Source organism: Balaenoptera musculus, chromosome 11 (genome assembly GCF_009873245.2).
Source record: "Balaenoptera musculus isolate JJ_BM4_2016_0621 chromosome 11, mBalMus1.pri.v3, whole genome shotgun sequence".
Taxonomy (NCBI): domain Eukaryota; kingdom Metazoa; phylum Chordata; class Mammalia; order Artiodactyla; family Balaenopteridae; genus Balaenoptera; species Balaenoptera musculus.
In genome coordinates, this window is record NC_045795.1 from 51,019,876 (window position 1) to 51,036,164 (window position 16,289).

Genomic DNA, 16,289 nt, shown 5'->3' on the forward strand with positions numbered 1-16,289 from the left:
TAAAGTTACGGAATCTGTTCAGGATATTGGTCGGAAAGGGGGAAGCGAGATTTGAACTAGCACATTGGGAGCAGTGATGGGAGAGAAGAAAACTCTTAAATCCTTGTTCTGCAACTTACTAACCTTCTAAGTGGGGATAATGATCCCTAACCAGCAGCATTGCTGTAATGGCTATATAGACTGACTTAGTCCATTCAGACTGGTATAAACTAAATACCACAGCCTGGGTAATTTAAAAGCAAAGGAAATTCATTTCTCACAGTTCTGGAAACTGGATGTCCGAGACCAGGGTGCCAGAATGGTCAGGTAAGGACCCTCTTCTTTTTTTTTTTTTTTTTTTTTTTTAATTAATTAATTAATTTATTTATTTTTGGCTGTGTTGGGTCTTCGTTTCTGTGCGAGGGTTTTCTCTAGTTGCGGCGAGCGGGGGCCACTCTTCATCGCGGTGCGCGGGCCTCTCACTATCGCGGCCTCTCTTGTTGCAGAGCACAGGCTCCAGACGCGCAGGCTCAGTAGTTGTGGCTCACAGGCCCAGTTGCTCCGCGGCATGTGGGATCTTCCCAGACCAGGGCTCGAACCTGTGTCCCCTGCATTGGCAGGCAGATTCTCAACCACTGCGCCACCAGGGAAGCCCAAGGACCCTCTTCTGAGGCACAGACTTCTCATTGTGTCCTCATCTGAAGGAAGAGGCCAGGGATTTCTCTGAGGTCTCTGTTATAAGGTCACTAATCCCATTCATGAGGGCTTTGCTGTCCAAAGACCCAATTCCAAACTATCACATTGGGCATCAGGTTTTCAACACATGAATGGGGGGACACAAACACTCCGACCATAGCACATGCCTTCAAAAGACATTTAACAGAGTTTAAAGAACAGTGTATATGGAATTTATTGAGCTGGGTGGGAAATTGTTGAAGGTGAGTGAGGTAGATTATATTTTCCGAAAATGACTACAGTGATATTTCTGGTTCCACATACTCCTCTAGAACCTTGTCCCAGCCTGATATTTTATTTTATTTTTTAAATTTTTATTTATTTATTTATTTTTGGCTGCGTTGAGTCTTTGTTTCTGAGTGCGGGCTTTCTGTAGTTGCGGCGAGCGGGGGCTACTCTTCATTGCGGTGTGCAGGCTTCTCATTGCAGTGGCTTCTCTTGTTGCGGAGCACAGGCTCTAGATGTGCAGGCTCAGTAGTTGTGGCGCACGGGCTTAGTTGTTCTGTGACATGTGGGATCTTCCTGGACCAGCGCTTGAGCCCGTGTCCCCTGCATTGGCAGGCAGATTCTTAACCACTGAGCCGCTAGGGAAGTCCCCCAGCCTGATATTTTAAAAGTACGTTCCATATATGCTGCAAACCTTCTATGTCATAAATAAAAGGTCTACTGAAGAACAAACAATGGGAAAGGGCAGTGATGATACTTTCAGGTTTGGGGAGGTGACAACTTTTAAATAAGTCTGCCAACTTACAAAGACAAAAAAAATAAGATATGGAGCAAGGCTTTCTGCATTAATCTCTGGATTACGAGCAAAAAGCTCTGACTGCGTAGGAAATCCAGAAGCCACCCAGGAAGGCCCTCTGAGAATGAACACAAGTCATCAAACCCTCCTGCCTCCTGCCACTGCCTAGAGGGAGGGCAGCTTGAGGTCCTGAGGAAGGCAGGGGCCCAGCTGTCCTTGGCTCAGCCAGGTGGGAGAGGGGCTGCCTGAGCCCTGGGCAACCCGCTAGCAGCTGGCGAGGCCACCCTGGGAGATACTCAGGCACATTTGTATCAGCCAGGGCTGCCGCTGCGGTTCACAGCTCTGTGCAGTTCACAGCCAAGGATGATTTCCTCCCCACACAATGAGCAGGAATGAGCAATGTGAGTGAGCCCTGCTCAGCCTCGTCCAGATTCTTCCTTGCCAACCCCAGAGCCAATCCACTGAAAAGTATCCAGTCTACACTCCTGGCTGAGATGCTTGAATAATACTCCACAGTTCTTACACCCAGAGAAGTCTAGCTCATGCACGTTCTCTCTCTCCTTCTCTGCCTACCCCCATCACCCCCTCCCTCTCCTGCTCCTGTTCCTAGCTGCCTGTCTCAGTATTAACCCAAACTTCTCTAAAAGAGAAGAACTTTTTTCTCAGAGATTCTCTCACTGACCCAGTCAGGAGCACCTAAGCAGTGAGGTCTGAGATGTGCATTAAAATTCTGTAAGATGCACTGACAGCCTATGATGTTCCAGGCCCTGGGTTGGGCCCAAGTCCTACATAGACACGGAGCCGGAGGGCCTCCCCATCTAGTAAAGACAAAGATGTGCAAACAGCTAGTGCAGCCCTTTGAATCTCAGGTGTGCTAGATTTATAATTTTTTCTTCTGTAACTCAGGGTCATTCTACTTCTAGCTCTCATTCTGCCCCAGTGACAGAAACAGGATTGACCTGGGTTTGTTCCCTGCTATTCTCCCTGGAGCTGGGTCTCATTGCCAGAAATTAACACATAGTCCAAGAGGGGAACAGAGGGCCTTTGGTCACCGTCTAATCATAGTGGCTGCACAACATCCCTCTGCCCATCTGGTCCTCAGTCTTTGATCTACTGTGTGGGGGAGGGGGTGACAGTGGGGGCAAGAGCCTGTTTTTGAAAGATAATCCGACATAAGGTAGAAGACAGAGTTGGGGGAGGGGCAGACAGAGACTGTAGGCGGGAAGATGAGCTCAAGGGTTGTTTTAAGAGTCCAGGCGGAAAAAAAGGGGGGAGGGGTGTGGGATTTCCCTGGTGGTCCAGTGGTTAGGAATCCGCCTTCCAATGCAGAGGATGCAGGTTCGATCCCTGGTCAGGGAACTAAGATCCCACATGCTGCAGGTCAACTAAGCCCGTGCACCGCAACTACTGAGCCTGCATGCTCTGGAGCCCTCGGGTCACAACTAGAGAGTCCACCCGCTGCAACTACTGAGCCCGAGTGCTCTGGAGACTGTGTGTCACAACTAGAGAGAAGCCCACATGCCACAACGAAGAGCCCACGTGCCTTAACAAAGACCCAGTGCAGCCAAATAAATAATAGATAAATAAATAAATAAGTCCAGGGAAGCAATGATACGTTTGGTTGGTTGGGTGGTGACCTTAGGAGGAGGGAGGAGGGAAGGGAATGGAGAGGAGTTTGTGAGGCAGGGTTAATGGGATTTGGGACTGATGAGGTGTGAGGTGCAGGAGAGGGTAGTATTGAGGACGACCCCTAGGTTTTGGCCTTGAGTGACCTTGTGGCTGGCAAGGCCATCTCCCCAGGAGGCTGCACGTGGACCAGGGGATGGATGCATTCTGCTCTCGGCCTGTCGACTGAGATCTGCTGGGGTGGTGACTGGGGTAGATACCCCACCGAGGGCTGAGAGGGTGGGATGGACATGGGTGCCCTCAGAACCCAGGGGATGTCCTGCCATGTACATGGACAAAACACCCAGGCAGAATGCAGAGCCCGAGATGAAAAGAGAGCACAGGACAGAGGCCCGCAGAGCAGCAACATGCAACGGGTGGGCAGAGAAAGTGACAATGATGAGGGGATAGGAGCTGGATGAGCTCAGAGGCTGGTGGATGCATCAAAGGGACAGACTTGCCAGAAGGATGATTCCAGTGGGACCAGCTGCTGCCGTGGGGCCCGTGGAGTGAAAATGGAAAAGAAGCCCTTAGACTAGACGCTAACCGCTGCCACGCTGGCGTCGGCCACCCGTCACACATTGTAGGGAACCAGTGACAAGCAGTTAATACATATTTCTATTTTCATGACGTTTACAATTTGAAAGGTGCTAATAAGCAAAAGGGGAAAGAAGCCAATGGTCTCTTAGGTCAACATGTGCTCCTCACCCTCAGAAGCTAGTTGCCCCTACATGGGGTGTGTGATCTGCACACGACATTCATTACCACCCCGGCTGGGCTCCGGGAATGGGCAGGAGAAGGCTCCCTGATAGCAAGTGTGACTGAACACCACATTTACTTAAGAACTGTGCACATTCCTTGGTCTGTGGGCAAAGAGAAAGTTACTGAAGACCCTGCTGTACAACAGGTACAGATAACCAAGACTAATAACTTACAAAGAATAAAACGACTACAAATGGAGTATAACCTTTAAAAATTGTGAATCGTTATATTGTGCACCTGTAACATATAATATTCTACATCAACTATCCATAAATTCTAACAAAAGAATAAAATCCCGACTCCCTACCATGGCTTACAAGTCCCTGCATTTCTAGCTACCCCTCCCCCTCAGCTTCCTCAGCCTCTGTGAGCCAGTCACACTGGTCATCTTGCAGTTCCTCAAACATCCATGTTCCCTCTCACCTCCAGCCCTTTGCACATGTTTTCCCCCTTTCCTAGAATGTTCTCACAGGATTCAGCTTAAATACTCCTTCCCCAGAGGCTGAGGAGCTGAAGAGAAATGTAAGAAAAGGAATGGAAAGCAGGTAGTTTGGAGAAGCAACTGAGAGAGCTGAATCTGATTTGTCTGAGCTCAGACTGAACACACTGAAAGAGTCTGTCTACCAGGCTCGGCAGAGACACCAGAGTCTAGCTTGATGAGAATGTCTGGGGGCACGAGTGTGGAATAGATGACCTCCCCAAATCCTCTGCTGAACAATCTAGAACTACAACATACCCAAGACTGCCACTTATAAGATGGCAGAATAAAGAAGTTTCTGACCCCGTTGCCCTTGGAAATCACCCAAAGCAAGAAGAACGAGAGACACAACACAAACTCTATTTCTGACAGAAGTAGGGAGCACCTATAAAGCTGAACCACAATATATGAGGAAGAGTTGCCAAATGCAGAGAAAATTAAACAGAGTTCTGGAAGATGCTGAAAGCACAGAGTGGTGAAGGCTGAGGGACAAAATTAACAGTCCTTTCTTTGGATCAGGGATGGGGTACGTGAGCTGCCTGGCAAGCTCCCTAAATTCTTCAGGAGGATGGAAGTAATAAGGCCAAGACTCTAAAGTGGAAATTATGTGGATAACATTCTCTGATTACAATGAAATTACACTAGAGATGAGCAACAAAGGCTTTGAAAACACATGTCAGAACCTGTGGGCGATAAAGAGTTCTCAGAGAAAAATTCATAATCTTAAGCACTTACCTTATAAATAAGAAAGGATGAGAGAAATGAATTACACACACATTCTCAAGGGGTTAAAAATTAACAGAAAATAAGCCTAAGTAAAGCAGAAGGAAATCGTTAGTAAATAAAACAGAAATCAATGAATTACATACAAGAAAAATAGGAAATCTACACAGAGAGACATATAGATAAGAGAAAAAGACAGACGGACAGACATTTGTTTGAGGGGAGGAAAAAAACCCTCCAATAACATTGAAAACCACAAGCTAAATTAAGGGATAAGAGTACGAAGCATAAAAAATGAAAATGGAAAAATATGCAGATATATAGCGTAAACTGAAGGAATAATAAGAGACTATTTTTAGTCTCTTTAGAGACTATTTATCAATTCTATTCAGATATTTTTAAAACCTGACTATGAAATAATTTGAAAACCTGAATGGATTGTTCAAAGAAACATGTTACTAAAACTGAACCCCAAAGCAATAGGCAGTTTAAACAGACCAATTACTGTTGGTGTGGGGAGGCGCCTAGAAAAAAATAGCTACTCATCACAAAAACACCAAGTCCAGATGGTTTCACAGGGAAAACCTACCAAAACTTTAAGGGATAGCAAAACCAATGTTACTTAAATTGTTGCAGAATCTAGAGAAAGAAATAAAGATTCCAAATTCTTTTTTTGAAATCACCACAACATTGGTACCTAAAACCAACAAAAATAGCACAAAAAAGAAAACCACAGTCTGACTGATCTCACTTATGATTCTTGACAAAAATAGCTGACACAAAATATTAGCAAATAGAATCCAGCAATTAGCTAGAGAACTAATATAACATGAGTAACTGGAGTTCATGCCAAGAGGAAAAAGGCAGCTCTATATTATAAAATATATAAATACAATTAATCATATCAATCAGTCAAATTGAAAAAATATAAGGTATCCACATAGATGCTGAAAAACGATCAGATAAGACTGATATCCATTCTTGATTTTAGTTCAAGTGACCAATCATTGTGATTTTTCTGGAAACAAAGATTTTCCCAGGATGCTGTACTTTTAGTCCTAAAACCGAGAAAGACCCAGGCAAGAGGGACAAGTTAGCTATGCTAATTTCCATAGACACAGATGAATACTTCCTTAACAATAGAGATAGAGATAAACATGGCTACTGATAGCTGTACATCTCAATCTAAAGCCAGCATCAGAGAAACACTACAAACATTATCAATAAAGTTGGGAATGGGTCAATGACCTACACTCATACCGCATTATTTAACATTGTTACGGAGGTACTAGCCAAAGCAATTATCTAAGAGAATAAAATTAAAAGTATAAAAAAATTAGAAGGAGGAAATAAAATTACCATTATCTGCAGATAATATGATTGTATACCTAAAAAGTCTAAGAAAATCAGCTAAATAATGATATCAATAATGGTGGTTGAGTGTCTAATAATAATAATCCAAAAAATAGACAGTGTACCTATACAAAAACAGTAAGCTGTTAGAAAATATCGTAGAAGAAAAGACACCCTTTACAAAAACAACAAAAATATAAAATATCTAGAAATAAATTTGGACAAAATTGATTCAAATTAACAAGAAATAGACAGTGTTGAAGGAAACAGAGATAAGTATGAAAAAGAAAAGTTGAAGAAATGAATATGCATGCTGTTTTTGTATGTAAGGACTGTCATTTCTCCTAAAGCTAATCTCTATATGTAATGTAATGTGATAAGATTAAAAATACCAACAGCATATTTTTTTAGAACTAGACAAACTGAATTTTGAAACAACTCTTGAGAGGCTGGAGATGAGGGATTTATACAGCACAACATAGCAGAACTTCCGAAAAATAATTGTTATTCACCTCTTTCCAAAGCTACCCATCACAGCACCTATTGCCCGTCATTTTTTCCTTTTTCTGTCTCTCTTTTTCACTCTTCCTCTCTCCACTCCCCCTAATCCTGCTGGTTCCCTCATCTTCTCAGGCTACCCCTCCCAATCTCATCCCTTCCCACCTAAAGGAATTTGACCTGCTTTCAAATTCCATTCCTCCTGATCACAAGAGAAGGCACAGGGACTTCCCTGGTGGCGCAGTGGTTAAGAATCCACCTGCCAATGCAGGGGACACAGGTTCGAGCCCTGGTCCGGGAAGATCCCACATGCCGCAGAGCAACTAAGTTCATGTGCCACGACTACTGAGCCTGCGCTCTAGATCCCATGAACCACATCTACTGAAGCCCGCACGCCTAGAGCCTGTGCTCCACAACAAGAGAAGCCACCGCAATGAGAAGCCCGGCACCGCAATGAAGAGTAGCCCCCTCTGCAGCTAGAGAAACCTTGCGCACTGCAACGAAGACCCAACGCAGCCAAAAATAAATAAATACATTTTTTAAAATAAATAAATAAATAAAAAAGAGAAAGCACAGAGCCAGGCTTCTTAGAAGAGACCAGGTAGAAATGAAGGAGTAGGGGACAGGGAGAAGAGAGAAAAGCAGAGGAGAGTTCCAAATATTCTCCCTACATCTCTACCCTTAACAAAACGCATCTTGCTGAGAAAATTTAATAAATAATATGGATTAATTTGCTTTGCAAATAGCAAGCCCTATACAGGTGGTAACAGTAACCATACTTTAATAGACAGTCAACAGAAAATAATGATCACACATGTAGAATTTACCATTTATAAAGCACTACAACAAAACTATAATGTGGGGGAACAGGTAATATGATTCCCATTTTGCAGATAAGGAACTGGAGACTTAAAAGTGAAATGACTTACTAAGAGAGAAACCTATAGAAGCCTATAATCTATAGAAGGTGCTCTGAAAATGATGCTCAGATTTTTAAAATTATTGACCCCAAATATTTAAGATTGAATCAACCCTTCTATTGCTATATAAGAATCAGCACTGGAAGACATGAACATAATACCTGTGTACGTGAGTACATATGTTTAGTAGTAAACATACTACTTCCCACAAGGGGAAAAAAGGGCTAGAAATAAAATAGGAATCTTCTAAGAGAAATTAACGAGAATGGATCCCAAGATCTATTCTTTACACGTTGATTTGCTGTGGCCACAGAGAGCTCAGAGCCTCTGCCTGAGTCTAACTAGAAAGTTTTCACCTACAGATGCTGTAGGTGCAATTTCAAAACCCATGAACCAAGATGTACACAAACTATAACTTAATTTTTTCTGTGACTGGACTATGTTGCCATTTTATCAGTCTTTCAGGTCTTTTTCTCAAGGGTAACATCTTTTTCACATCTTTTCTTTTATCTTTCCTTTCAAAATTGCAAACAATGTCTTAAAAATTGGCCATATTTAGGGTAAGTGCCACCTGTAAGTTAATTATTTCCAGTGACTGATAACAGCCACACTGCATAACTGCACACCCTGCTCTCTGTCACTGTATCAGTTAAGATTTGCTAGGTTTGCTGCAGTAACAGATAATGTCAAAATCTCTGTGACTTAAAACAATGAAGTTTCTCTTCCACTCATCCAACCTGTTAAAAGTGGGCTGGCCACAGCTTTGCTCACCGTAATCGCTCAGGAAGCCAGGCTGATGAGGACCCATCTCCATTTCCATTTCCATGATCTTGGAGGCAAGGGAACGTAAATATGGCAACTGACACGCTGGCCCTTAAAGCTTCTCTACTCATATTCTACTGGCCAAAGCAAATCATGTGGGTGTGCCTCAGTCCAGCAGACTCCTTGAGGGAGAGGCACTGATGATTTTGAACTTGAATACAGTCTACACAATCCTCTTTGTTCTTGAGGCCATGGTCTCAAGAACATGAAAAGCCAGACTGAGCAATGCAAGGGAACACGGCTAAGTGGGCCACCAAAGAGTAACCCCAGCCCTGACCTCACTTGCTCCTCTATTCCTAATCAGGTGGAGGTGAGTAGGGATAGCTGTTCTAGCTGGAAACTTTTGACCTCTTGAGAAGCAGGTGAAAGGGAGGTAAATAGGTCAATATTTCTCAGGCAAAACTCAAAGCCTTTATTTTGGTGTGAAAGGCCATGTTTGGGGAGGGAGAAAGAAGCAAATGAGTATTTATGTCTCCACATGTCTCAGACTTCTAAATATAAGTGAGCGGGTCAAGTCTAAATATCTCAAAAATGACTTGCCTGCAGATGTACAAATATCCATACCCTGGTTATTCACTTAGTTGAGTCAAATTATAAAAATGACTATGACCCTAGAAGCTTAGCTTTTCATTTTAAAATTCTAGTGTACTGATACTGATTCATTCTCATTTTCAAGATTCTGTTCAAAAGTAATATCTGAGATGAATGGATAAAGAAGATGTGGTACATATTTACAATGGAATACTACTCAGCCATAAAAAAGAACGAAATAATGTCATTAGCAACATGGATGGACCTAGAGATTATCATACTAAGTGAAATAAGTCAGAAAGAGAAAGACAAATACCATATATCACTTATATGTGGAATCTAAAATATGACACAAATGAACCTATCTATGGAACAGAAACAAAACTAGGGACATAGAGAATAGATTTGTGGTTGCCAAGGGGGAGAGGAATGGGAGAGGGTTGGATTGGGAGTTTGGGATTAGCAGATGCAAGCTATTATATATAAGATGGATAAACAACAAGGTCCTACTGTGTAGCACAGGGAATTCTATCCAATCTCCTGGGATAAACCATAATGGAAAAGAATACAAAAAAGAATGTATATATGTGTATAACTGAGTCACTTTGCTGTACAGCAGAAATTAACACAACATTGTAAATCAACCATACTTCATTTAAAAAAAATAATATCTGAGAAACTATCTCCAAACAACCGTCCATTCTGAAACTTCATCTACTCTGCCCATGGCCCTTGGGATTGATATATGTCTTATTCTGTATCTATACACTGTGTTCTTAATTTCCCAAATTCTTTGTTATAAGCTTACATATAAAATAATTTGCTTTTCTCCTCATTGAGTTCACTGACTTTGGTGTGTGTATTAAACACACAGACTTAGAGATAACAGAGCTAGAGAGGGAGCTGGATAACTCCAAGTTAAATGTTTATATCCTTTTGGCAGCAAGTAGATACCCTGACTCAAACTGAATTAAGTAATGAGGGAATTTATTATTACTATATACTTATTATAACTATACAGTTATATAGACCTTTAATATAATTATAGAGTCTAGAGGTAGGATGCACTTCAAGTTTAATCGAATTAGAGGCCCAATGAGGTCATCAGGAATACAAGTGCTTCCTACTCTTCTACTCCACTAGCCTTGGGGTTGGCATCATTCGTGAGCAATGGAAAGATGACTACTTTATCTCCTTGTAGTTCTTTGGGGATTGGTGAAATTCTTCCTGAAAGCCCTGAAGCACACTTACCCTCACACTTCACTGGGCATAATCATCCATTCCTGAATCAATAATGGGTGAGGGGGCAGGAATTACCAACGTTGACCTAGAGTAGATGGTGAATATCCAATAGCAAGGTCCACCACAATGTGCAACTCACAATAAGATTCTACTTCAGGTCATTTCCCCTCTCTATGCCTCAGTTTCCTTATCTGTAAACCAGGATGATTTCTGTGTTGCATTCTGTCTCTAACATTCAAAGACTCAAGAGTCTCTGAGGGAAACAATGTGCTATGAAAATAACATCATCTCTCTAACCTTCAAATTTATCATCTGTAAAATGGGGTAATAATACCTGCCTCATGGGGTTGTTGGCAGGATGGGTGGAGGTAATAAAATTAAAGAGTCTAACACTGTGCCCATCACATTGTAGGTACTCAACAAATGACATAATGATGATGATGATGATTTTATTTATCATGCAGAGAAAAGGCTGATATTCCTAAGAAAACTTAAGAACTAATAGGGAACAAGATGTTGCTTTTTCAAAGAAAACAAATTAATTCTTTCTGAGTTTATTTTGTTTTGGTTTGGTTTTGGTAGTCCTTTAACTTAATTCTTTTAAGTCATCTTTTGAACTGAAAATAGCTTCATTATTTTCAAGACATATTTCCAGAGGGGAAATTACATTAGGATTGCTATGCCCTTGTCACCATTAACTGTTATTTACATCCAAAGAGGAAAATATATCATTTAAATTCCAGATGCTGACTGTATAATTTCTCTTTCTACGGGCACAGGAATGTTTTCTTATTGTTCAGTTCTATTCTCCCTGCATTTCACAAATCACTAGTGCATAAAATTATTGACATTTAAACAGGTGATTTTCAGCTTCATTTCATGCCATCTTTGGGCTACAATGCAATGGCCAAAGGGTCAAATAAGCAAAATAATCCACTATACTCACCATGCTCTCTAGGAAAGAGGTCTTTGCTCCTCTCCATGTCGGGAGCAGGAAATGATTTACTCAAGACTAGGGAGCAATCACATTAACTCCTTTGGGACATACCACTGCGCTGGTAAGAACAATTTATATAACCATGCAGGGTCAACCCATTTCAAAAAGCAACTACCACAAATGCAAATGTCACTTTATTTCTGATTGACTAGAAACAAAATAAAAAGACTACTTCTCCCATTGAAAAATACTCCACTCACACTGCGAAAACTTCAGTAATTGTAAAAAGCAGAAAACTATGTCTTCTCTGCCAGAGGATTCTATTATCACCTTAGCTCAACCCCAGTGGATTTAAATAATTCAGGTCATACTTTCATGATTGGTACCACGTGTGTGGTGCAAATCCTCACTGTGAGAGAGTTTAGAGAAAAGACATCAGCCGTTTGCTAATGGCTGGGGTTATAGAGTCTTCAAAAGACCCGCCAGGTTCTCTGTCTATCCCAAGAACTGAAACCAACAAACTTTCCTGGCTTTGTGCTAAACAGTTCCGGGACTGAGTACTCCTTGTTTTTCCTTATCAACTTTATTGAGGAATATTTATGTACAAACAATACTTTTTTTTCTCAGCGCTTAATAATACTGGGACCAGGCAAAAAATAGTTGGCTACTTGATCCAAGAAATACTTGCACCTAGGAAGTAAGTCTGTAAAATAATGACTTACTTTGTAAGCAAGTACTTAGTTTACTTTTTAAAACTAACAGCTTATGCACCAATATACACACCTCAAAACCCTCACCTCTATATTACATAAAGTACCATGTCATAAGCTCTGCCTAATACCAGTTAGTTCTCTGCCTTGTAAGACTCTCCTTAAAATCATCCAACCCAGGTCCTAAGACCACTAAATATCCTCCCTGATGCTCCCTTCTGGGATACTCCTAAGACGCTGTCAAGGCCGGAGTATGTCTAACATGCTTACCTTTCTTTGACCAACAGGCTTTTCTAGGGGTTTCTTTGGGATGGTGATGGGCAACAAGTGTTTCCTACAGAAAGAGATGGATAAAGCATTTCTAATCCTCCTTCTCAATAAATTTCCATTTCCTTGTCAACCATAATTAGTAAACGGTCATTGTTTTCCACATATTGGGCTATACCTTAGGGATTGTATCAAAGCGTCTGATATAGAAGGTGTCCATATGGGGGTACGGATAACTTGGAGACAGATAAAGGACTGGGAAGCTAGCAGGCATGAGCAGTGAGTACCTCTCTGATACAGGATGACTGTATATATAGTGAGAGAGAGAGAGAGCACATGACAGAGAGACAGAGAGATGTATAACTGAATCACTTTGCTGTACACCAGCAACTAACACAACATTGTAAATCAACTATACTCCAATTTAAAAAAAAGAAGAAAAAAGGAAAAAAAAAAGAGGGGGTGAAAAGGCACTTGAAGGAAAATCCAATTAAGTATTCAAAAGATTACAAAAGTCAGGAGAGACCTGAATAGCTATTCCTGGTCCTTCCTTGTGGCCATTTAAATTCTGCCCAAACACGTACAATAGCTATTTATTCATTTGGAAGCTTATTTCCTCAAATGCCAAGACATCATCAAAGATGTTCCATGTGGCATGCAGAAATCCCTTTGAATATAACCGCTTTATTTATTCTGAAAAAGCAACCAACAATTAAAAATCTTCACAATTTCATGGGCATGAAATACAAAATGACAAAAGCAGATTCAGGGACACATCCAGACTCTCTCCTCCTCTAAGCTTGTAACTGAAAGGACAAAGCAATTAAATGAAACCAAACAGTGCCTCAGAGTGTAAAAAAACCATCCCACATGGTCTGCTCCTCAGGGTTCCACCCACCGTCACCACCAAGTCCTGGGTACCTTTCTCCCATTGACTTACACTTGTTGACTTGTACTGTTCAGCAGTTAGACTTAGAAACCACTCCTTGGATCTGAATCCTTGACTCAGCTCCTCCACTTACCAATGATGTGAGTTGTGAGAAGTTACAGAACCCCTCTGTACCTCAGTCTCCTCATCCACAATAATGAGGTTACGAATTATGGCTCATAGATTGTAAGAAGTATTAAATTATAATCATAATTTAATAATGCACGGACAGTGTTTATGCGAATCAAGATGTGATTGATTATGCTTGGGTCATAAACAATCCCCAAATCTCAACCCAGCGAAAATTCGTTTCTTATCCATGCTACATGTCCAGCTTGGATCACTAACTTCTGGATACATGCTTATACAATAAAAAAAGAATGTGACAAAAGTCACACGGCTTTTAAAGATTCCTCCTGGAAGTGACTCATATCAGTTTCACTAACATTTCATTGGTCAAAGCAGGTCACATAGCTAAGTGCCCCATACAAAGAGCTGGTTTGTAGCAAAGCTAAGAAGAGAATGCAGGTCCCTTGGGGCCCAATCCATAAGCTTTTTCCACCACACAAAGCCACAGTCAAGACTATGTTGGACCACCTCTCCTTCTTGAAGGAGCAGAAGCCTTTCTTTTAAAGATATCTCACAATTCAGTTCCTGCCTAAGATTCCCTACCTGAGTCTGCTGACCTTAGTCACACCCCAAGGTGCAGATCTTTCAATCTTTCTCGCTCATCATAATGTACTTCTCCTTATGCCATTTGTTTACTCACTCATTCATTCATTCAGGCAGGCATTTAAAACTTGCATGTGCCAGTCAGGATAAGGGAGTGACAAAGTCCAGAATGACCCTCCTGTAATAAACAACTAGAAAACTGGGAAGGAGCGGGGATTTAGGACACAAATATTTTCAGATACTGGACAATAGGCAGTTCAGGACCATGATCTCCGGGAGAAGAGAAACGAATGAGGAATAATCTACAATTGCCCCATCTTTCTGCCCAGAGACAATTTCCAAACCACAGTGCAGGCATGGGGGGCTGAAACAGGACTAGGTGATCTTGCTGAGTTGAGGAGACAAATGTCAGAGTTTAGGGAGGTGGAGATGGCCAGAATTTTCAGTGTGGAGTACCCAAAGAGGAAGCTACACAGAGAAAGGACTCCAGAAATAGAGTATCATCTTGCTTCTTCGGCTTAATACTAATCCAGGCTCCACCCACTGTGGGCACGGCAGGCACGTGTCACACTGTGCAGGGTTCATGGCAACACCTGAAGTAAAAGTGCTACTGGGCTGACCAACTGTCCAATTCTCTGTGTGTGTGTTAATGTGATATGCATGTGTGTGTGTGGTGTGTGTATGTGTGGGGGGGGGGTGTGTATGTGGTGTATGTGTATGTGGGGTGTGTGTGTGTGGTGTGTATGTAGTGTATGTGTATGTGGTGTGTGTGATGTTTGTGTGTGTGTGTGTGTGTGTGTGTGTGTGTATACATGCATGTGAATGTGTCTTTGTGAGTCTCCCGTCTGTTTCCACAACCACAGCCTGAGTGACAGGGCGAGCTTGCAGATTCTAAAGGCACTGGCCCCTCTATTCTCTACACAGCCTCCAGGAAAAGGCATCACCGGTTACTGAGTTTTAGGACACAGCTGGGTTTGGCCCAGTTAACTACAAGCCAAAGATTCTGGGCTTTTTTCTTGATTATATTACTTATTTAACTTTTTCTTTAGCACAAAAGTAATATATCGTCACCATATAAAGTCAATGAAAAGCAAAAAGAATATAATAAAAGTCTCTGATAATCTCACTATGCACAGATAACCACTGTTACCATTTTGGTAAAATTATTTTCAGTATCTTCTTTTTTTCCATAAAATTAGGATCAGAGAATATATATATTTGTCTATATATATATATATATATATATGGAGTATTGTAATCTGCTGTGTCAGTCAGAGTTCCAGCAGGAGCAGAAGGTATCCTTAAAGTAAGGTAAATTAAGGGGTGTTTAATAAAGGGCTGTTTGCATACGCATAGGCAAAGGCTCAGAAACCATGGGGGACAGTGCAGTGCCCTGGGGCTAATGACAGCAGAGAGGTGTCGTCCTTGGGCCTGAAGGGGCAGGATGGGGTGAAATTACCACAACCCAGGGACAGAGATGGCTGATTGGAGGGGGGCCCTGAGAGGACCTGAGATTTTTAGTCCCAAAACAGAGCCAGCGAAGGGAGGGAACTAAAGGAATGAAGTCCCCGCCTCCCCCTCCTCGTCCCCTTCAGTCTCCGCCATGCTGCCAGGACTGAACCCAGCTGGAACTGAGAGGGCAAAGGAGACGGGGTGGCAGCAAACATTTCCTGTAAAGAGCCAGATAACGGTTTAGGCTTTGTGAGCTATCTGGTCTCTGTCACAAACACTCAAACCTACAGGTTTATAGCATAAAAATGGCTATAGACAATATTTAAACAAATGGATGTGACCAGATTGGGCCTGCAGGCCACAGTCTGCCAACCCCTGGTGTAGACCACATGGGTCAGCCTCCCAGGCCACAGAGCAAGGAGGAAATATGGAGAGTAGGTCTACAAGGTTTAAGGAGAGACACCTAGCTACTTGCTTTAATGGTCTAACATACAGCAAACATTTCACCAGGCTTACTTTTCTTTGTGAACCTAGTGGTAAGGCAACGTTATTGGAAACAGGGGTAAATACTGTTCAGCAAATATTACAGAAGTAGTATCTAACCTTATATATATACATAAAATTAGGAACTTACTTTACTGATCCTATTCTTTTCATTTATTCTACTTATTTGTTTGTACCTCATCATGTTACAAGAAGATTTTTAACAAGGCTTAAATATGCAATATGATTTGAAATTAAATTTGAAATAAATCAGCGAACTTGTAGGAACTTACCTTGTGGATATAATCATTTATGTGCACAATACTTTACATATTCAGTAAGAGTCAAATTAAACTAAAAATAAATGAATGAACTTGTAGGAATTTACCC